Source organism: Nannospalax galili, unplaced genomic scaffold (genome assembly GCF_000622305.1).
Source record: "Nannospalax galili isolate Female #2095 unplaced genomic scaffold, S.galili_v1.0 scaffold777, whole genome shotgun sequence".
Classification (NCBI taxonomy): Eukaryota; Metazoa; Chordata; class Mammalia; order Rodentia; family Spalacidae; genus Nannospalax; species Nannospalax galili.
The window spans coordinates 5,341,590-5,363,838 of NW_008341810.1; the positions used below are offsets into that span (position 1 = coordinate 5,341,590).

Consider the following 22,249-nt stretch of genomic DNA (forward strand, 5'->3'; position numbering starts at 1 on the left):
GTCACATGGTTTCCAGGAATCCAAAACGTAGAGAAACTGAAACATATCATGCTAATAGGGCATCTGGCCCACTAGATTGTAATAGGATACTAGTCTGCCATGCTAATAAGGGATCCCATATGCTGTGTTATGATTGGACTATTACCCCTATATATGCCCGTACTTTCCTGCAATAAAGCAGATCTGTTTCACTGAACCTGGTCTCCTGCATCTGAATTCGGCAATGCTGGTGCAGACTTCTCACCAGCCCTGGCATCCAGACCGGATGACTGATAGGAGGAACTGAGAGATCAGAAGAGCAACCATAGCCATAGGAGAGCAGCTACAGCCGGTGACCACACTATCAGACCACAATGCAATAAAGCTTGGAATCAACACCTGAAGATGCCCTAATAACCACATGAACACATGGAGATTAAACTACACACTCCTGAATGATGAATGGGTCAAAAGAGAAATTAAGAAAAAAGTAAAGTATTCCTGGAATCAAATGAAAAGGACAATACAACACAACAAATCCTCTGGGACATGCTGAAAGTGGTCCTTAGAGGGAACTTTATAGCTCTAAATGCCTACATTAAAAAATTTGAAAGAGCCCAAATAAATGCCCTAACACTGAAACTTAGGACCTTGGAAAGGCAAGAACAAATGAAACCTAAACCCAGCAGAAGAGAAGAAATAACAAAAATCAGAGCAGAAATGAATGAAATAGAAAAAAGAAAACAATACAAAGAATCAATGAATCTAAGAGGTAGTTCTTTGAAAAGCTAAACAAGATAGACAGACCCTTAGCCCAGTTAACCAAAAGAAAGAAAGAGCAAATCCAAATCAGCAAAATCAGAGATGGAATAGGAAACATCAAAACAGACACCCAGAAGATCCAGACCATTATAAGGGAATATTTAAAAAACCTATACACTACCAAATTTGAAATCTAAGAGAAATGGCTGGATATCTAAAATCATGGAAACCACCAAAATTAAAGTAAGAAGAGATCAACAGTTTAAACAGACCCATAACATATGAGGTAATTGAAACAGTAATACAAAGCCTCCCAACTAAAAAAAAGGCCAGGTCCAGATGGATTTACAGCAGAACTCTACCAGACATTTAAAGAAGACCTCCAACCAATACTACTTAAATTATTCAAAAAGATGGAAACAGAGGGAGAACTCCCAAATTCCTTCTATGAAGCCAGCATCACTCTAATACCCAAACTGGGTAAAAGCACAACCAGAAAAGAAAACTATAGACCTATATCCTTAATGAACATAAATGCAAAAATTCTCAACAAAATATTTGCAAACCGCATACAGACACACATCAAAAAGATCATTCACCATGATCAAGTAGGCTTTATTCCAGAGATGCAGGGATGGTTCAATATACACAAGTCAATAAACATCATTAAGCATATAAATGGACTCAAAGACATTGTCATTTCAATAGATGCAGAAAAGGCTTTTGACAGAACTGGAGGGAACATACCTCAACAAACAGCCAACATCATTCTAAATGGAGCAAAACTGGAAGCATTTCCATTAAAATCAGGAACCAGACAAGGCTGTCCACTATCTCCACTCCTTTTCAACGTAGTGCTTGAAACTCTTGCTAGAGCCATAAGACAGGAGAAGGAAATTAAAGGAGTACTAATTGGAAAATAAGAGGTCAAACTATCACTTTTTTTCTTGCATTTCTTAGTGCTTTTTAATTCTTTTGGCATATCTAAAAGTCAGAAATTGAATATATACATATGGAAATCTAATCACTGTTTAAAATGGTTTTGTCATTGGCCAGTCAATTATCTTTATTTTGAAAGTCTGAATCATTAAATATGTCTAAAGTGCATTCTTGCAGTTAATCAATAGCTGAGTTTCTTTATAAAAACTTAATATTCAAAACAGTTGGAAAAGTCACAATAAAAAATGAGGTCTAGATACATTTTTCTTTAATTACCCAAGACAAACAGTTGCATGAATTAGTTTATAAGTATACAAGAAATATACAAAAATAGCATTATAAAAACAGTGCAATGTGAAGGGACATGTCTTTATTAATATTAAATATGGCAAGATATATAATACACAAAGAATGTTGAATCCCTATGTGTTTGGAAACATAGGAAGGCTTTGTTCTAGGCCAGAGTATGACGTAGTTGAGGTCTGTGATGTTCTGCAAAGCTGCACTTCTGCAAAGCTCAGACTGCTTTCAACAATGCTTTGAGAAATCACCAACAGGAACCGTAACGTTCTTCTGCTACTGGGGCTGTCAGTTCAAGGCTTCTTGCACTTGGGTTGTGCATGGTGCAGATATCCAGGTCCCAGCTGAGATCCTGCTCTCATCTCCACAGCCACAGAACACCTTGTTTCTACATCAGTCCATTCAGGCTCTGTACCATCTGGTTGGGCAGGTGCTACTTGGGCAGGTGGACGATCTTCGTTTTCGACTACCAGTTGGTGATTTTTGCTTTAAATCTCAACATCAGTAAACTGGACAGATTGTCCACCACCTCTCATTTTGTAAACATCACCCTTAATTACTTTAGTCTGAATCTCCCCATCGGAGGCTAGTTCCTGGTGGGTCAGCATGTACTTCCCTCAGTTAGCTAGTGCCTTTTCATTTGCAAAAGACACTGTGATGGCTTGAGGGACATGTGGCTTCATGACTGTTTCAGTTTGCATGTTAGAGGCAGGCTTATGATCTACCCATCTGCTCCCTGCAGAGCGGGACCATCTGTGTCGGACAGGAATTGGTGTGTTAGGCAGTGGTGATGGAGAAACGGATCTCTGAATGACTCTTTCCCCGTCTCACTCCCAGGAGGGTCTCTCTGGCGTCTCTGGTTTGGGTTCAGTAACAATAGCCTTCAGTTGTTTGAGCTTTTCATCTTTGACCCAAAGTTTGTTCTGCATCTCCAGCTGGGTGGCTGCCACCTGATCTCACACTCCTGCCACTTCATCACAGCGTTTCTGTAACTATGCCTTGCAACCTGGCCTCTAATCTGCAGTTGTCAGAAAACTGCAGCTGAAGTTTCTGATTCTGTGTTTCAAGCTCCTGCTGTAGATTACGTTTATCTTCTTCATAGATCTTAGTTGTTTTCTCTAAAATCTCAATCTTATACTCCAAAGTTTTATTTTTCTTCTCCAGTCGCTCTATTCAGACTTCTGTCCTGAGATCAACTTTTCTTTTTCATTTAGTTTTTCATGAATGTAGTTTTCTTTATTTGAAACGGCTTTAACACATTGTTAAGCTCCTCAGTCATCACTTGTCCTAGGTGATGTCGTTTCTCCAGTGCTTCAGTCAGCTTTGGAAGGGCCTGTTCATCATTGATATCCAGAAGTTCACATGGTGGCGATGGTGGAAAAACTCTGTAGAATCACTTCAGTAACCAGTGGTTCATCTCCAACCGGGTCTCCTCGAGCCATGTTTCTGTAGTGCCTCCCTGGCGTCAAGCCACATATCACCTTGTCTACAGGTCTTGCTACTTCAACTTCTTGGGTTCCTTCAGCAAATCTCCTGACTTGCAAGCTTTCTTCATAGTCTTCAGCCTTTGGATTCACACAACGATCATTCATACTTCTCCTTCCCCATCAAAGTAGTTCTTGAACAGATGGGTTAACTTTGAATCTCGGTATGGAACCATCTTGTTAGTTCCATACATTTGGTTCTCTCAGGACTTCCACGCACATTCTTAGTGTCATCAGGGACTGATTAATGTTACCAGCTTCACGCAATCTGTTCCCTTCTGCTTTAGTCCAGTTAGTTCTTTCACTCCCAGCAAGATCTACCAGAGACAACTGGCTGATAGTAATTTGTTCTTTTTCCTGTAAAACATTAACTCCATCAGCATCCAGAGGAACCTGGACTAATTTGATGTTGAACACACTATGGGAGCAACTGGACTCTCTATTCAAATGGGTGTTAGCAATATGTTTCTTTTTCTGACCTCTCCAAAAAACTTCAAATGCTTCCTCAGTAGACTTCAGCTCTACTTCTGTACATCCTGCAATGTACATATTATGGTTCTTGTCTTCTCGGAGCATTTCAGATTGTGGAAGTTTGGGTTTTATGGAATCAAATTGCACCTCTTCCAATAGATCATAGATGTAATTCTTATATATTTCAATATGAGACAAAAATGCCATAGACACTGTCCTTATCAACTTCTGCTTTGCAGAACTCTTGTACATTTATCATATCTGCAAAGTCTGGGTCTACTTGTTGTTTGCTGGAAGGGGTCTTTGGAATGGGCATGGCTTCTCTTTTTTGATGTTCCAATAAGGCATGTATATCCTTATGTATATCACACTGTATATCCATAATATTTCTATCATTAGATTTAAAAACATATCATTTAGCTTGAAATGACCCTATGCTGTTGAAGATCATGTTCGAACAATGAGGAGGCAGCCTTCCATTCCCTGGAGAACCTGTCATTGTGTGAGTTTTCCCACTTCCTGTCACACCACAAGTAAACAGAAGACCATTCTTGCCATGAATGAGGTCATTTACCTCAAAGGGATTTGCCACAATATCAAAAAGTTCCTTCTGGGTGGTATGAGTGCCAAAAACTTGCTTAAATGAGTACTGAGTCTCCTTATAGTCTCCATTTCTGTTGAGCCAGTAGCCCCCAGGAGTATGGAGCTGCACAGTTGTATTATTAATCACTTCTATGCAGCACTCTTGATCAGGAAAGCTCAGTGGGCAACCCTACAGTACACCTCAACTGGGCCCTTAAGGTTAGTCTGGGATCCTTTTTTTATTACAGGTTTCCTGGGCATCTTCGCTTTCTGGCTTCATGGCTGCAGACTCTGTGCTGTCCAACCACGCATGTGGGACACCAGGCTCCAACCCTGGGCAAGGATGGCGGGGACTCCAAACTATCACTTTTTGCAGATGATATGATACTATACCTTAGAGATCCCAAAAGTTCCAGTAGAAAAGTCCTACAGCTGATCAACACTTTCAGTATAGTGACAGGTTGTAAATTCAATCTACAAAAATCAGTAGCCTTTCTATATACCGATAACAAGCAATTGGAGAAAGAATACAAGGAAATGTTCCCATTCACAAGAGCTGCAAAATAAAAAAAATAAAATATCTTGGAATAAATCTGACCAAAGACATCAAAGATCTCTACAATGAAAATTTTAAATGGTTAAAGAGATTGAGGAAGACTCCAGGAGATGGAAGGACCTCCCATGCTCCTGGATTGAAAGAGTTAATATTGTGAAAATGACCATCCTACCAAAATCAATATATGGATTCAATGAAATCCCAATCAAAATCCCCATGACATACTTCACAGAATTAGAAAAAGCATCCTTAAATTCATATGGAAGCACAAAAGACCCCAGATAGCCAAAGCAACCCTGAGCATGAAGAACAACTCTGGGGAGATTACTATACCAGATCTCAAAGTATACTACAGAGCCATCATCATAAACACAGCATGGTACTGGCACAAAAATAGACACATAGATCAATGGAACATCATTGAAGATCCAAACCTGAGTACATGCAATTTCAGCCACCTGATATTTGACAAAGGTGCCAGGAACACACAATGGAGGAAAGACAGCATCTTCAACAAATGGTGCTGGCAAAACTAGATCTCTACCTGTAGGAGAATGAAAATAGAACCTTATCTTTCACCTTGCACACAAGTCAACTCCACATGAATCAAAGACCTCAATGTGAAACTGGAAACCTTGAAACTATTAGAAGAAAGTATCGGCAGTAACTTGCAAGATATAGATGTAGGGAAGGATTTTCTAAATCAGACAGCAGTTGCTGAGGAATTAAGGTCAGCAATCAACAAGTGGGACCTCATTAAACTAAAAAGTTTTTAGTACAGCAAAAGAAACAATCAAACGTGAAGAGAAAACACATGGAATGGGAAAAAAAAGTCTTCACCAGTAACACATCTAACAGGGAGGGAGTTTAACATCCAGAATATATAAAGAACTCAAAAAATGAAGAAGCAAGAAACCAAATGAACCCATGAAAAGATGGGCTAAAGATCTAAACAGAGAGTTCTCAAAGGAAGACATAAAGATGACTAAGAAACATCTCAAAAAATGTTCAACATTGTTAGTAATTAGAGAAATGCAAATTAAAACCACTCTAAGGTATCACCTTACCCCAATCAGACTGGCTAGGATCAAGAGAACAAATGATACCAAATGTTGGCAAGGATGTGGAGAAAGGGGAACGCTCATTCACTGCTGGTAGGATTGTAAACTCGTGCAGCCTCTATGGAAAACAGTGTGGAGAACTCTTTAGAAAGTAAAATTTAATCTACAGTATGACCCGGTTATAACACTCCTCGGCATGATACCCAAAAGACTCATCCTATTATAGACACACTTGTACAACCATGTTTGTTACTGTGTTTTTTTCACAACAGCTAAGAGATGGAAGCAACCTAAGTGTCCCTCAACTGACAAGTGGTTAACAAAAATGTGATATATTTACACAATGGAGTTCTATTCAGCAGTACAATGGAGTTCTAGTCAGCAGTAAAGAAAGATGAAATAATGAAATTTGCAGGTAAGTGGATGGATTTAGCAACCGTTATACTAAGTAACACAGACTCAGAAAAACAAACGACGTATGTTCTCCCTCATACGTGGATCCTAGCACCAAATCCTTTTAAATTCCAGATCCTTTTAATAAGATGCTGCTATATAGCAGTCCCTTCTGCATGAAATAACTACCATCATCAGGACTTCAGCTGAGCCTGATCACTAAACATTGTCACAATTGGACTTATTGACAGTTGTGCTCATTGATTAAAGGAGGGCCAAGTAGGGTCATTGGACCCTCACAACATTATCCAGCCACTCTTCCCAGCCAACCATGTGAAATTTGATCCTAATCACACATGGCCTCCTGGATTTGGGGAGGGCTAAAGTATACAATCTGGGCAAGGCTAAGAGGGGAAGGCATGGCCCATGATGGGTAAAGGCTTTCCAGTGTGCATACCCTCAGGTCATACATTCACCTCAGCAACCCCTCAGTTATCTTGGTAAGTAAGCTCAATAAATTCATTGGTTCCCCAGTAAAACTTTAATCAAACACTGGCTCAAACCTAGAACCTTGAAAGGGAATAAGCATTGCTTAGCATCCCCAGGAAAAGTGGTCTCACAATAGATGGAAAATTTGTTTGTTAATGCTATTATGTCTCATAATTATTTAAAAAAAAAAAGAAAATGAGAATGGAAAAGATGTTAAAAGGATATGGGAATGGAGATATTTTCCAAAATAGAAAAAATGAGAAAGCCTAAGCAAGTGATGAAGGTCTGTTTAGGTTTGCTATGATATATAAAGGATGAGACAAAAATAATACACACATAATCTTAAAATGTCTATAGTCATAGTCAACTAGTTTAAAGAACAAAATACATATCTAGTCAAAGTTTATCTGAGAATACTTGGTTTTTCACCTACATAACACATGATAATTAAAAGTATCAGACTGGGGGAACTAACCTTATTGGATGTTTAACAGCCATAGTTTGAAGCCTATACTAATGTGGTCAAAGGGACTTAAAGGACAGTTTTGCCCCTTGCCCTCCAAGGTTGACTAAGTTTCAGGGGACTATGGAACATCTCTCAAAATGTCTTGTAACTGTGGTGAGTCACCTGTCCTCTTGTTCAGGGAGGCCTTGGAGATCCCATGAGATGGACTTGAACCAGTGTCCAGTCTACAAAGGGGAGGGTCAACTCAGAGGAAACATCTCATTCATGCTTCCAAGTGAAGCCAGCCATGATCGAGCAGGACCTTTGACTTATCTTCACATAGATGGAACTGGTAAAAGAAAGGAGCCAGGAGCTCCTCCCAAGCCCATGTGGAACAGATCTTCAAATGACCTTAAGTGTAAAAATAAATTATTTGGGCCAACTGTATGGTCTTAAACACCCAAAAGGAAAGTGTAACCAAAGAGTAAAGTCATCAGTATATTTCTTTAAGTGTTCAAGGGATTACACTTCCCAGACATTGGGCTTAAGTCTCTATAAAAAATTATTTAGACAAGTATTTCTCACTGATGATTTTGTTCCTAACCAGAAAGTGCTGCTCAGATGTAAGACTTCAAATCTTGGTCTCCAATACTGTAGTTCACATGTGTAGCTAAGGAAGACAACCAGCTATTGTTCTAAAATGATGAATAAATTTGTTTTCTCCTCCTATCTAGAAGCCTTTGAGAGGGAACTGACACTGGTTTCTAACCACCCCAACAGCTATCAGAATACCTGGAAGCAAATCCTAAATCCATTACTCTAGAATCCAGCTTGGAAGAACAAAAGAAATATGAGGAGGAACCCAATAGAGGGATGCTTTTGGAAGCACTTATCCCAATGAACTCTGATATGAACATTTGAAATTTGCCCAGTTCTGACTTTTTTTCTGGTTCCCTATCTAGAGCATGTAATGCTAACTACTCTTGTCTTTACTTCTCCTTCACATCCCCTATCAGTCAAGGACTTTGTTTTCCTCCTCGAGATAAGAGTTAGGCAATTTGGGAGTCTTTCAGATAGACCCACTGGAGGGGTACTTCAATTGCCTCATTCTGCATCCCTGTTCGGAATGGAAGAAGCCAGAGTGGTCTGCATCCCGATTCCCTATTGGCAATTTGGGTAAACCCTTCAGAGGATGGTGTGATAAGACTAGGAGGTAGGAATTGGCTAGACAGGGTAAAAAGACCCCAAAGAAAAGTAGCCAGTTTCTTGGCTAAAACTCACAATGTCTTTGGGCCTCTTAGCAACCTACCCTGTTCCAAAGGCCAAAAATGTTGAAAATATTTGGGACCTTTTATCTAATCCTTAAAAGATTTTAGGGTTACCTCTTTAGAGGTGGGAATATTAGAGTAGCCGAAAGCCCCATTAAAAAATAAATAATTCAAAGAAGAAGAAAGTGTACATGAAGTTATCAGAAAAAAGTGCTGGAGAGACATGGGAGGAGTGTGAGGGGAGGGGGTGGGCATGCAAAACACCTTATATGCATGATATGCATGTATGAAATTCTCAATAAATTATTTATTTTAAAAAAAATTAGTGGCAATGCTGCTGTGATTTCCCCGAATTTGATTCTGATATCAAAATGGTATTCCCACACATGTGTGTGTATACTCACAGAAGAGGCTAAGGAAAGGTTTGCTAGTGGGACTTTCTAGGGAGAGCAGGGAAACACCCAGAGTCAGTTCAAAAACTCCTTGAGATGGTAGAACGAGGAGACCACCTTGGGGCTTCACTTGTGGCCAGAAGGTAGGCCTGACTAGAGTCCCTGTGATATAGACATTTCTGTGGTGTGTACCTCCTGCTGCAGCTGAGGAAGATGCACCTGGCTTCTCTTATCAGCTTGTTCTGACAGAGGCTGAGGGAAATGGACTTGGGGAGGCTGGGGGAACTGTCAGCAGGCAAGTATCAAAACCAGAACAGTTTCATGTCTGTCTCTAACATTTTACATTGCACACTCTAAGTTCAAGGGCCAAAGAGTAAACAAGCTTTATTGTGAAGCTAAATTTCTTTTGACAGTGGCATCTTGTGGCTATGTCAGTGTTCCTTGTAACTGAACATTCATTTTCTCATATTCTTTAAGAAAAGAATGTGTGGGTTAAAAACAACATTGGGTTTTTTTTTTTTTTTTTCTCATAAAATAACCAGAAGTTCAGGAAGGAATAACATATGGCATATGCTGAAACATGGTGTCAGCAAGCTTGCTTTGAGGTGCAGCCAGAGCTTGCCCAGGAAGGAGAGCACTGGGTAGCTTTCTAGCGAGTATGTGTGAATAGTTTTGACCATCATATACAACTTCCAGCTATACTGCAAAACAGGACTGACTGCAGAATGTGAGTCACGTACTCTTCCGTTCTTAAATATCCATCCTAAGAATGTAGGTACTTCTAATCCTACAGTTGGAGTCCCTGCCGAGTGACAACAAACGACAAGTCAGCTTCACACAGGGCTCTGAACTAACCACAGGGCTATTTTTTCCATCTGTGTTAAAGAATGTTCCAACATCTTTAATGACCGAAGATAATCCTCTGTTGTCATCTTGCGCATCTAGGTTATAAAAATATATACACTCCTTTGAAGAAAGTCCTGGTCCACTGAGGGTCAACCACAGGTCAGATTATGGAAAACTGGCGTGGCTACAAGGAACGGGCCTCCTTATGTTTTCTCCTAGTATTTTGAACAGAGACTCACCACCTAGCTTTTAACTTGAAGATTTAATTAAGGGAATGAGGATCACTGTTGGAGAATTACTATGGTTGGAGGGGGGGAATGCCTTTTATTGAACCACAAGAAAAAACATTTGGTTTCAAAAATGAAGATCTGAAAAATGTTTTTACTAGATCTGGAAGATCAAAACAACCTGGAATGTCTTACTCCGAGGTAAAAGAGCACTTTTAATGAAAAGCCATGTGGTAGAAATGTTAGCCAATCCTATTTCCCCCTTTTGTAGAAAGCCTGTCATCTCTGAGAAATAAATATGCTTTTTTTTGTGGGGGGGGGGTGTTTGTTTTTTTTGAGACAGGGTCTCTCTGTAGCCCCAGATAGCCAGGAACTTACTATATAGACCAAGCTGGCCTTGAACTCACAGAGATCTGCCCGCCTCTGACTCCCCCGAGGGCTGGGATTAAAGGTGTGTGCCACCACACCAGACTCATGGATATACTCTTTTAACTAAAGTGTAAAGACTGGCAATACAATGTCAAAGTAACAGCTGGATGGGAGAGCTTTAGATCAGAGAATGGGGTGGAGTGCATGAACTGTGAAGGCTGCTCCTTGATTATTTTGTTGTGGTTTGGTTTGGATGGTTGATTGGTTTGGTTTAGTTTATTATGAGACAGGATCTTGCTACAGCCCCGGCTGGCCCAGAACTCGCTATGTAGAGCAGGCTGGCCTCCATCTCATAGAGACCTGCCTACCTCTGCCTCCTGAGTGCTGGGATTAAAGACCTGCACCACCAGTCAGACTCCTGCTCCTCGGTGTTGAATTACAGGTGTAAAGCTAATCTTACTTCCTCTGTGTTGCAGGGTAGAGTGGCCATGGCAGAAGTGCTCCAGGACCATACTTCTGGTGACTGCCATCTCCAAAAGCCTTCTGTCCAGCTTCTGCCCTGGTCACCATTAACCAAGTCAAAGCAAAGTGCATACTCCTTCCCCCAGGAGTCCTTTGTACTAAAACCACACTGAGACTTTTAGCCATACAATTGCTTTGGCTTCAAATTGCCTCTCCAGCTTCCCAGCCTCATCCTTATGGAGTACAGAAATCAGCCTGAGATAGCACATACAACTAAGCTGGGGGCAGAGAGAGGGGCTTTCCCTTCTCTTCTGCCTTTACTGTGGCAACCAAGAGCATGGGAGCAAGGTCACCAAGCATCCCAGAAGATTTCTTTGTGCTTTCTCCAGTGGACTCTCTAGCTAAAAATCATGGAGACTGTCTTTGCTACCATCTTTATGTTCTATAAATCCAATATTGGGAAGGAAGTGAGAGATTAATGGTTACGGTCTAAGCCTTTTGTGACCATCTAAGGCCCTCCTATCCAGGAGCCTGAGTCCAGCTTCAGAGGACTTGGGCCATGGCTTCCATCAACATCTTACTTCACACTTCTGGCAAATGCCAGGCAGCTGGATGACTAGAAAACTGCCAATGACAACTGTGATGGTTAGTATTTATTGTCAGTGTGACAAGATCTAGAATCACCTAGGAGACCTCTGGGCATGTCTGTGAGGGAGTTTCTAGACTGGATTAATTGAGGTGGGAAGAACTACCTTAAACATGGGCAGTTCCATCCCAGGGGTTAAGATCTCAGATTGAATAAAGAGGATAAAGAAAGCTGAGCACCAGCATTCATCTCTCTCTGCTTCTTGACTGCTGAGAATGTGACCAGCTGCTTCAAGCTCTTGCCACCATGCCTTCTCTGTCATGATGGGTTGTGTCCCCTTGAACTGTGAGCCAAAATAAACCCTTCCTCCTGTAAGTCCTTTTGTCAGTATCTGATCACAGCAACAAGAACAGTAACTAATAAAGCAACATAAACCACAACAGGAAATATTTACATTGTATATCCCCAAATACCTTCACAATCTGCCATTTATCATCCTCAGAAGACATTTCCAAGACCTGTCTGCTCCTGTTTTCCTCCACCTGCAAATCTGCTGAGGTCTCTACCTGCCTGGCATTGGGCCTTATGCAAGTGAGTCTCTCCTGGTCTGGAACAAGCATCTCTGTGGACAACCTCTGAACATGAGACTCATGAATCTTCTCAAAACATGGAAGATCTGAACCCTAGACCACTATATAAATCAGGGTTCTCTAAGGGAACAGAATTGATAGAATGAAATATGTTTTGTAGCCAGGTATGGTGGTACATGCCAATGCTAGTATTCAGGAGGCAGACGCAGGAAGATCTCTGTGAGACAGATATCAGCCTGGCGTACACTGTGAGTTCTAGGTCAGCTGGAGCTACAAGGAGACTCTGTCTCAAAAAAGCAAAAAAGCAGGGTGGGGCAGGATTTGTTAGATTGGCTTGTACACTATGGTCTGGGTAGTCCGACAATGACTGTCTCACACCGAGAGGCTAAGGATTCACAGTTGCTTAGTTCACAGGGCTAGATGTCTCAGCAGCCTCAATCTGGCATTGAAGGCCTGGAGGATTGCTGGAGAGCTGTTGTCTTCAGTCTACACTGGAAGCCTGAAGAAACTGGTTCTAATATCGGTGAAGGAATACCCCAACAACAAAATGGATAAGCATGCCAGAGATAGTGCAGTCAAGTAGGCAAAGAGCAAGCTTCCCTCTTACATGGCCTTTAATCCGGGCCACCACCAAAGGTGCCACCTACATTTAGGATAGATCTTCCAGATTCAAAAACTCTGATGAAGAAAATCCTGCAAAGGAATGCCCAGCATCTTGTGTTTCAGTTGATTCCCAATCTAGTTAAGTTGATAATTTAAATTAGCCATCACAGCCACAATGCTCTTCAGTGTTCTTATATCTCTCTTATATAGAAAGTCCATGCTCTGGTACAAAACCATTCAAATTTATGAGAGGAGAGATAGTCCTCTGCACTGGGAAACACTGATAAATTCTTTTTAAAGAATTGAAAATACTTTGACATTCAGGGATAGAGAGATGGCTCAGTAGTTAAGAATGCTTACTACTCTTTCAGAGGACCTGCGTTCAGTTCCCAGCACGCACATCAGGCAACTCCAGTTCCAGGGGATCTGACCCCCTCTTCTGGCCTCCACAGGCACTGCACACATGTAGTGCACATGAACTCATGCAGGCACACGCACGTACACATAAAAACAGAATAATTTTTTTAAATGCCTTGACATAAATTTAGGTTAAACTCTGGGTACTAAACGGTTAATGTCGACCATGAAGATAATTATAACAATAGCAATGATTTATTAAACACCACTTCATATCACATACCCTGCTGAAGGTTGCACCCATGTCCTCCTTTAGTGCTCCTAACATCACCAAGAGAAGAAGATTATCATTCCTACAAACATGCATTAATGCTGAGTCCCAGAGTAGCAAGATTTATCCAGGGTCACACAGCCTATGAGAGACCATTTAAAACTCATGACCATATTCCATTTTCTCTCTAGCTGTTCTGTGATCTAGCATTGGAGACCTTGCAATTCAATTCAAAAAGTCTTTCTCAGAGATGATAAGTTCTTTTGCACTAAATGGAAGAAAATAAGCTGGCCAAATATTTCTGCCAAACCACTTAAAAAACTAAAGATTCTACAATAAGAAGTGTATATTAGTTACTTTTCTGTTGGGGTGGTAAAACAGTATGACCAAGACCACTTATAGAAGGGAGATTTTATTTGGGTTTATGGTCCCAGAGGGATAAGAGTTCATCATGGCAGGGAGGCATTGAAGGAGGCAGCTGGGTCAGAAAGCCAAGTGCTCACATCTTCAAGCAGAGGCAGAAAGCAGAGAGAGAAAATGGCAATGGGTTGTGGTGATGAACTCCCAAAGTCCACCCCCAGTGACTCACTGCCTCCTGGGGATTTCATGACTTCCCAAAACAGCACCAGCAACTGACCAAGTGTTCAAATTCTTGAGCCTATGGAGGACACCATTCAAACCACCACAAAGTATTCATGCAAAGGGCTTAAAAAAAATGACACAATCCCTGAGAAACAGAGGTACGGCTGCTGTCTGCTATACAACAGATAGCACAGCATCTATAACAGATATCACTGAATAGATATAACCTTCACCATGATGATGATGATTAGTTCTTGCTCTCTACTCCTGTCTTGTGAAGGAAGCACTCACACAAACAGATGACAGTGACATAATACAGTAAGATATATGCAGGAAGAGTGGCCAGAGCAGGGAGAAAACAGCCTAGCCTGCCACAGGGGTGCAGTGAGGACAGAGGCATTCCAACACAAGACTTCGAGTATGCATGTGCACACACACGACTCTTGTAACTGCCGGCCTGTGTCTTGGTTCAGACAGCTGCTGCTTTTATCTCATCCTTTTGTTTGTGACACACAACACCAGGGTCTCCAGGGGTTTCCTAAAGACAGTACTTGGCATCTGCTGACAGTTTTTGAGTTTGCATTCCAAGCATCAGCGATCTCATTGTAATACAAAGGTGCAGCAGGCAGGATGGAAAGAAAACGAATTACAGCTGCTCGGAAGCCCGAGTACTACATTTTCTGTGACTGCTGAGCACTACATTTCTTGTGATTGCAATTTCAAGGCTAACTTTCCATGCTCTTGATAAAGGGTTAAAAGTTTTTAAAAAGTTTAAACCAAGCTTCCCTTGAGTCCAGACAGACACTGGTTCAGGACTCTGGCAAGAGGCTTATCCTCTCTTCAATATTCTTTTTTTAAACATATTTCTATTCATTCTTTGGGAATTTGATACAATATATTTTGATCATACCCCCCCCATTTCCTCCCAGTTCTACCCCTTCCTCCCTAACCACCCAACTTTGTGTCTTCTTTTTTTCTTAATCCCATCAAATCTAATTTGTGTTGCCCAAATACTCTTTGGTGTGGGTCCATCTCCTCGGGTGTGGCTGACCTACTAGTGGTCATGCCCTTAAAGAAAACTGACTCCCCCTCCCCCAGCAGCTGTCAAATGCCAATAGCTCCTCAACTAGGAGTGGGGTTTTGTGCCCACCTCTTCCTTTGATGCTGGGATATTGTGTGACTTGATCTTGTGCAGGTCTTGTGCGTGCAGTCACAGCCATTTTAAGTTCATATGTACAACTGCCACGCTGTGTCCAGAAGACACTGTTTTGTTGTTGTCATCCACTACGTGACTCTGGCTCCTACATTCTTTCTGCCCCCTCTTCTGTGATGATCTAGAAGACTTAGAAGGAGGGGGTTTGGTACAGATGTCCCACTTCAGAGCTGAGCATTCTGTAATCTCTTATTCTCTTGAACGTATTCATAATTGCATTTTGGAATTATTGTTTTATTCATCAACTAAGTTGTTTTTCTCAGGAACGTTACAATGGGGTTACTAATTTCTGCAGGAGAAATATTGTCTTAGTTATTCATGCTGTTTGTGTTTTTGCAGTGGGATTTAGGTATCTGGAGTTAGGTTGTCAGTCTCAACTTTGTGTGTTTGGAACTTAGTTTGCTGTTATCCCAACTTGTCAGATGCTGATCCAGCTGAATGGTGCTTGGAGTTCAGTCTTGGAGCAAGTCTGTATTGATTGCCAGTGGATGTCAGAAGTGGTCCCAGCACAGCTAAGTGCAACTTCTGAGGCCAGAAGCAAACCTTGAATAGTATTATAAGATTCTCAACGCTGATCTTCAGAGGTCTATGACAGCTTGCTTCACTGAATTCTACAGGTAGTCCTTGGGTAGCAGGGGCTGGGGTCACAGAGGTAGTGAGTGATGCTCCTTAGATGTCAGGCATAAGATGCCACAGCATCCTTAGGTGGAGGTGGGTGGGGTAGAGGCCATGCTGGGGTCCCCAACAAAGGTTTGGAGTCTCAGGACACCATGAGGTCCCCAGGTAACATGGTGGATGGAGTGCTTTCAGGGGGCAGACTGGCTCTGGGGTGTGCCTACCTGGATCACAGGATACCTTGAGGTCTCTTTACCATTCTTGAATGGCCTTCTCTAGGCATGGTTACCTGATAACATTGCCTCCTAGCTCCAAGTACAAAGCTCTGCAAAGATGAAGAGTATTTAGTTATCACCCAGTTATAAGTGTGTAGCCAATCTCCTCAAAGCACATGACCAGCAAGGCTTTGTAAGGGCTGTCTGCTTTCTGAGATTTCATTCTAGTTAAAGAGCAATGCCTGCTCTAGGAACAGAGAAGCTGCACAGTGGGCTGACAAAGCAGAGCCACAAACGGAGTGACACAAGACTTTGGAGCAGGGAGAATGCTGTCTCACTACATACAAGCATCAAGGAGTGGTAAAGAGATGGGTGGACAGTCAGTTGAATGGATGGTAGAATGGGCAGGTAGGTGGGTTACGTATGGTGGTGCATGAATATAACAAAGTGGCTTTGAGTCTTCTACGTAAGATTTACTGTTCTGTCATTTCCTAGTGACATGACATCAGAAGGTTTAAACACTGCTTCAAATTCAATTTCTTCACCTCTAAAATAGGGATGACAATACTTGTCTGACATGTTTGTTGAGGGAATCAGGCGTGATGAGGCTTGTAAAGCACCAGGCATGTGGGAGGTCCTCAACAAAGAGAGAGGCTGTTTTTTTTTTTTTTTTTTTTTTTTTTTTTTTTGGGGTTTTAAAAAAAAAAAAAAGAGGACGATAAATCTTTCACTGTGATATATCAAAATATGATTTTTTTGTTGGGGAAAGAGGGAGGATGGGGCTTTTAAAACCCCAAGGATTGGGGGGGTCCTCAAAAAAAAAGGGGGTTTTTTTTTTTTTTTTTTTTTTTTTTTCATTTGTAGTGGTCTGCTTGCTTGCAGGTGGGCATGGGATTAGAGCCAGGCTTCAGACACCAGTGGACCCAGGTGGATGAGAAGGAGGAAAAGGGTGATTTCTGGTGTAAGAAATGCACCACGAGAGCTTGTGCCCCGAACTTTGTGGTGCATCACCAGGGCTGCTTGGAGCTACAGGTTCACAGGGCTGGAAAGGCAAACGGGTGCCAGCAATGCTGAGGAGTGTCCCCAGCTGAAGGCTCAGAGGGAAATAGAAAGGCTCCCGGGGGGGCCACTTTCCTCCACAGCCTGACCTCGACAACATCCGGACTTCCTCTGAGCTTGGAAGCTCTGTTTTTAGTAGTATTTATAGTTCTTTTTACCTTTCACAAGTAGCCATGGACTTCCTGTGTCCAGGACAGCTGCAGGACTCTGGCCATCCCCAAGGAGCAGCTAAAATGCTGGGCAGACAGAAACTCTCAGATGACAGGAAGCAAATAAATTAAGGGGTTTCTTTTTGTTTTGATTTGATTTTTCTTGAAACAAGGTCTACCCATGCAGCACAGGCTAGCCTGGATCTCCTTATGTAGTCCAGACTGACCTTGAACTTGTGACCATCCTTCTCCTTTCTCACCCTCTCAAGTGCTAGGACTGTAGGCATGAGCCACAACACAGGGCAAATGAGATTTGATGATTAGGTGGTACTAAGGGAAACAGAGGGCCTTGAGCCACTTTTCTCAAAGCAGTGCTACCTATGAATCAAAAGAGAATCTGGTTGTGTTTGGACACACCCTCTCACAAGGCTCCACAGAGCAGGCTGCAGTTGCAGATCTGGGGACATAGTTGGAACATGTGCTTCTGGGGAGGGACTGCGTTTCTTTCTACTCTGACCAGAAGGAGGCTGGCATGGAACTTAGAGCATGCCTGGAAGCTTCCTTCTGCAGCAGGCAGCTGAGGTAGGGCAGTGTTTCTTGCTTTTGGAAAGCAAGAGTATTAGAGCTGAACGTCCACAGCATCTAAATGGGAAGCTCATGGGTAACCTGCTGGAAGTCTATGATTTCTATAAAATTAGGCCAGCATGTGTATTTGGCAGGGTGAAGACCTGTCATTTTAATCAGAAGCATTTGATTTTAAGACCCCTGTGTATCTGCTGATAGCCTCAGGCCATGATTTTGCCCACTAAGCACACAACAGTAATTGGTCCATCATCACACAACTGGTTGGACCAGAGCAAAATCTCAGCCTTTTCTACTCCTCCAACCCTATGAGAGCCTAAATCAGTGACCTTCTGTGACATTCTGACTGTGGCTTCTAGACAGAAATTAAACATGTGAAGAAAGACAATTTTAAAGACTTCCTGTCACCAGCCCCTCCCCTCGCTAGCCCCTTACTGCCCAGTCCCCACCTGTCAGGCTGGCCTTAGAGTAAGGGGGCAGATCTCAGTGACGGGCATGATTGACAAAGCTGCTACAATTATCCAGCACTGCTGGCGTGGGTAGAGTTGCTGAGCCCTGGCCCAGGTGGCTGCCCACTCCAAAAAGAGGGGAATGAGCTGGAACATGTGTGCCCATTGCCTTTTGTTCATTTTCCTCTCATTCATTTGGATGACCAGTTATCATCTTAAACTGATTGGCTGAATCCTCATCCTAGCTGTACTGACAAAAGCCCATATGGAGATTGACAGGTTGGGATTGGATGCCGGGTCTATTATTTATCACTGACTTACCTTTGGGCAAGTTTCCTGGCCTTCTGCACTTTGCTTTTCCTCTGTTTAGAATAGAGTACTAGGACTCTGAATTGGCAAAGACTGATGTGTGCCAGTTAGCACATTCCTGCCACACAGCCAGACTGTTCCTCCCAGCCCAGCTTTCCTTGCAGTTAGGTTTGCTGTGTGGTTAAATTCTGCTGCCAATGGAATTTGATCCTCCACTCTCTCTCTTAACCACCTGCTGGCTAGGGTGTGTCAGTGGCCTTGAGGGGTTACAGAGTTAACAAAGGGAGGGATCCTGGACCTCTGAGTCACTGTGTGGGAGGCTGATTGCCAAACACTCCCACTGAGCTATTGAGTAAAAAACAAAACAAAAACGACTACTTTAAGTTAAAATACTAAAAATTTAGGGTGAATTTTTAAACCAAGTAGCCTGCCTCATGAAGTTATTGATGGGCTTAAGTAAACTAGCATTTGGAAGCCTCTAGAACAGTGAGTGGGACATATATAATGAACTGTACACATGGTGGCTGGCTAGGTAAATAGATGATTGATTGATTGATTGATTGATTGATTGATTGATTGATTGATACTGAAAGAGAGCTACTTAGAGATTGCAAAGGCAGTTGAACACAGTCTTGCTTCTTATATTGCCAAGATTAAAGAATTATTTTGTACTTTGGTAAAGTGTGCATTTTGGGGAGAAAAAATGAAATTATAGAAAAATATGTTGAGCCATTTATTAAAGCAGTCTTATGGTCCTTGCAGAAGAGCAGGCCACTGGGTCCTTCAGAGAAATATAATTTTGGATGAGATACACAATCACAATTTTTTTCAACCCAACAAGTGAATAAAGTCTATTTATCTACTTATATTATCATCAAAATACTTACTTCTACGGGGAATGAGTGGATGAATGATGTGATCTTTCCATACAAGATACTGGTATCCCCTTGCCATGCTGCTGTTCTGTTCCAGTGAGCAAAACCCAACCTCTAAGCCATCCCTAGTCTTCTCTTCATCACCTGGACGGTGTCCTGTGGCCAACCTGCTGCCATGTCCTCCCTGGCCTTCTCTTCACTCCCAAGTCCATTCTGGACAGTCTCCAGAGCGACCATTCCGAAATCCTCCTGTCCCACCATCTCCCCTGCTCCAGACCCTGTTTCATTCTCAGCTGCTTCTCATAGAGAATCTCAGGATTTTCTAGAAAAGGTAGAGCAGAACAAATCAGTGACATTCATTCTTTAATGATGGCAGGAATTCATTCAAAGAGCATTTTTTTCTTGAGTACCTGCTATGAACTAAGGGGTAATATTGCGAATAAAATAGTTAAAAAATATTTCTAGAGCTTACATTTGGGTGAGAGAGGCTAGAGAATAAACAAGGAAGTTAAATCGTGGCATAGTGAATGGTGGTAAATGTAAACAGACAATAAGTTAGGGGAGGGCAATAATGGAGTTCAGAATTCAATAGGAAGATGCCATTTTAAGCCAGATGATGAAGTGGCAAAGTGGCATTTATGCCAAGACCAGGAAAGGTGAGGGGGACAAGTATGTGTGGAGCTAGAAGAGTGCCTGGGATCAGGAGGCCTTGGGGGAGTGTCCTGTGGAGGTTGTCCTTTACTCTGGGTGAGGAGGAAGCCATGGTGTGTTCCAGGCAGAGGATGGCAAAACCTGACACATGTACTGAAAGAACCACTCTGCTCATAGGATGGAGAACCGCCAAACGTAGGTGAAGCACGAAACCAGCAGACCAGGACAGGAATCTTGGCAAGAGTTGATGGAGTGCGGCAACCGAGGAGGTACCAGTGGGACTTCTGCATATATTTAGGACATAAAGCCAGACAGTTTCCTGACTGATTGGAGGTGGGAGTTTAAGAAGTAAAGAGGAATAAAAAATGACTCCACGGTTTGAAGCCTAAAAATATGAAAACATTGCCATTGCATTGACTGAGATGGGGCAGGGGGAGATTTAGTGAGGGAGGATGAGATTCCTTTCTGGAGTGCTGTCTGAGATGCGTGGTACATATCCAAGTAGGGATGGTAAGTATGCAGTGGGAATTCAGGGGAAAAGGCCAGGCCTGAGAAATACATTTGGAAGTTGTTGGCATACAGACGGTATCAAAGCAGAGACACTGACTGAGATCATAGGTAAGAACACAGGCACAGAGCAGATATCAAAGAAGGCTGTCCATAGTATAAGGTCTTGGAGCTGAGCAGAATCAGCAAAAGAGACTGATGAGCAAAGTATTCACTGAGGAGAGGCTCTGGCAGAAGGCAAGCTTCTGGAAGCCAAGTGAAGAGAGTATTTCCAGCAGAGGTTGATAAACTGTCAGATATTGCAGAGGTCAACAGACTGTGGGCAGAAGACTGAGAGCGACATGGAGGCTTCCAGAGACTTAGGAGAGCAAAGTAGGAGCCAAAGACTGCTAGGAGTGGGCTAGAGAAAGCAGGGTAAGGAGAAGTGGAGACAGAAAGTCGAGAACACAATCTGTTCAATGTGTTGTGCTGTAACAGAAGCCAACAAACCAAGGCACGGCTGGAGGGGAACATGGGGTCAAGAGGGTTTCCTACAGGCAGGAAAGATTGCGTCATCATTGGATGCATTGACCAAAGCATCCGACATGACCATAAATTTTCTTTGAAGCTTTAAAGATACACATGAATTTTCCTTTTTGTTCTGAACATTGTTTTAATGAGCAAGTAATCCGTTTTCTCAAAGTCTTTGAGTAAAATTAATCCTCCAGAAGGAAATTCTGTACTTGCCCCATTTCCCTGCAAATACTGTACAGGATGCGTAGGTCCTGGAAGCCGAGTTGAGATCCAGGCCTGCTGGTGAGCCCGGCCTTCCTGGCCTCCACCCCACAGCACAGCTGCTATGCTGGCTGCTTCTTCCCTGTACCTCAACACAGGTCAGGCCTGACTGGTCTCTTGTGGCCTCCCTGCCTTTCCAGGAAAATGGGCCCACTAAGGAGGTATTTCTGCAACAACAGTAACAATCTTATCTTTTTCCTTAGAAAGTTCAAACTCTAGCCAGTTTTAAAATAAAAAGCATTTGGACTTTTTTTTTTTCTTCCTGTTATCACCAACATTTATCAACCAAAAGACTTGGAGAACCAAATAACTCAGAAGCTGCAGTGCTGAAGAATTCAGGGGAGTCAGGAGAGATGAGGGATGCAACTGGGAGGGCCAGGGAAGCGATGTCTAAACCGTATGGGTGATTTGACTCTCAGCAGAGGCTTGCCTCCCATCGAGCATGGACCACATTGTCTGTGTCTGTCAGAATTCAACCCATGATATAGGCAGAAGCTCAATTCAAAGTCACTAAACACAGTGGAAATGTATTCACATAACAAGAATGCTCAAACAGAATGAATCATGTCCATGGTGGTAATCAATGGTACAGCTGATGTCAGTAAGAATCCATCTTCTCTCTGTTCCTGTGCCTTGGCTCCTTCTTAGATGGCCTTCTAGAGGTAACAAAGACTGACAACCTCTGGTTTCTCTGGATAATCTTACCTCACAGTACCTGAAATCCCAGGACAAAAACAGCTTCTTTCCCAATAGCTCTAAAAAGTCCTGGGAGGAAATTTGGTCCATTTTGGGCCATGTGTCCTTTCCTGGGCCAATCACTGGCAACCAGATAAGAAC

At 42.4% G+C, this 22,249-nt stretch overlaps 1 long non-coding RNA gene and 1 pseudogene across 1 annotated transcript in view; both read right to left on the reverse strand.

Annotated features, from left to right (window-relative positions):
* Positions 1 to 2,273: 2,273 nt before the first annotated feature.
* LOC103737531 lies at positions 2,274 to 10,053 on the reverse strand (annotated as a pseudogene).
* Positions 10,054 to 19,405: 9,352 nt separating this feature from the next.
* LOC115071084 overlaps positions 19,406 to 22,249 on the reverse strand; it is a 71,897-nt gene continuing 69,053 nt past the window's right edge. Inside the window, exon 3 of the long non-coding RNA XR_003850199.1 lies at positions 19,406 to 19,802. This is a non-coding gene — a long non-coding RNA (uncharacterized LOC115071084). The remainder of the gene's footprint in view (positions 19,803 to 22,249) is intronic.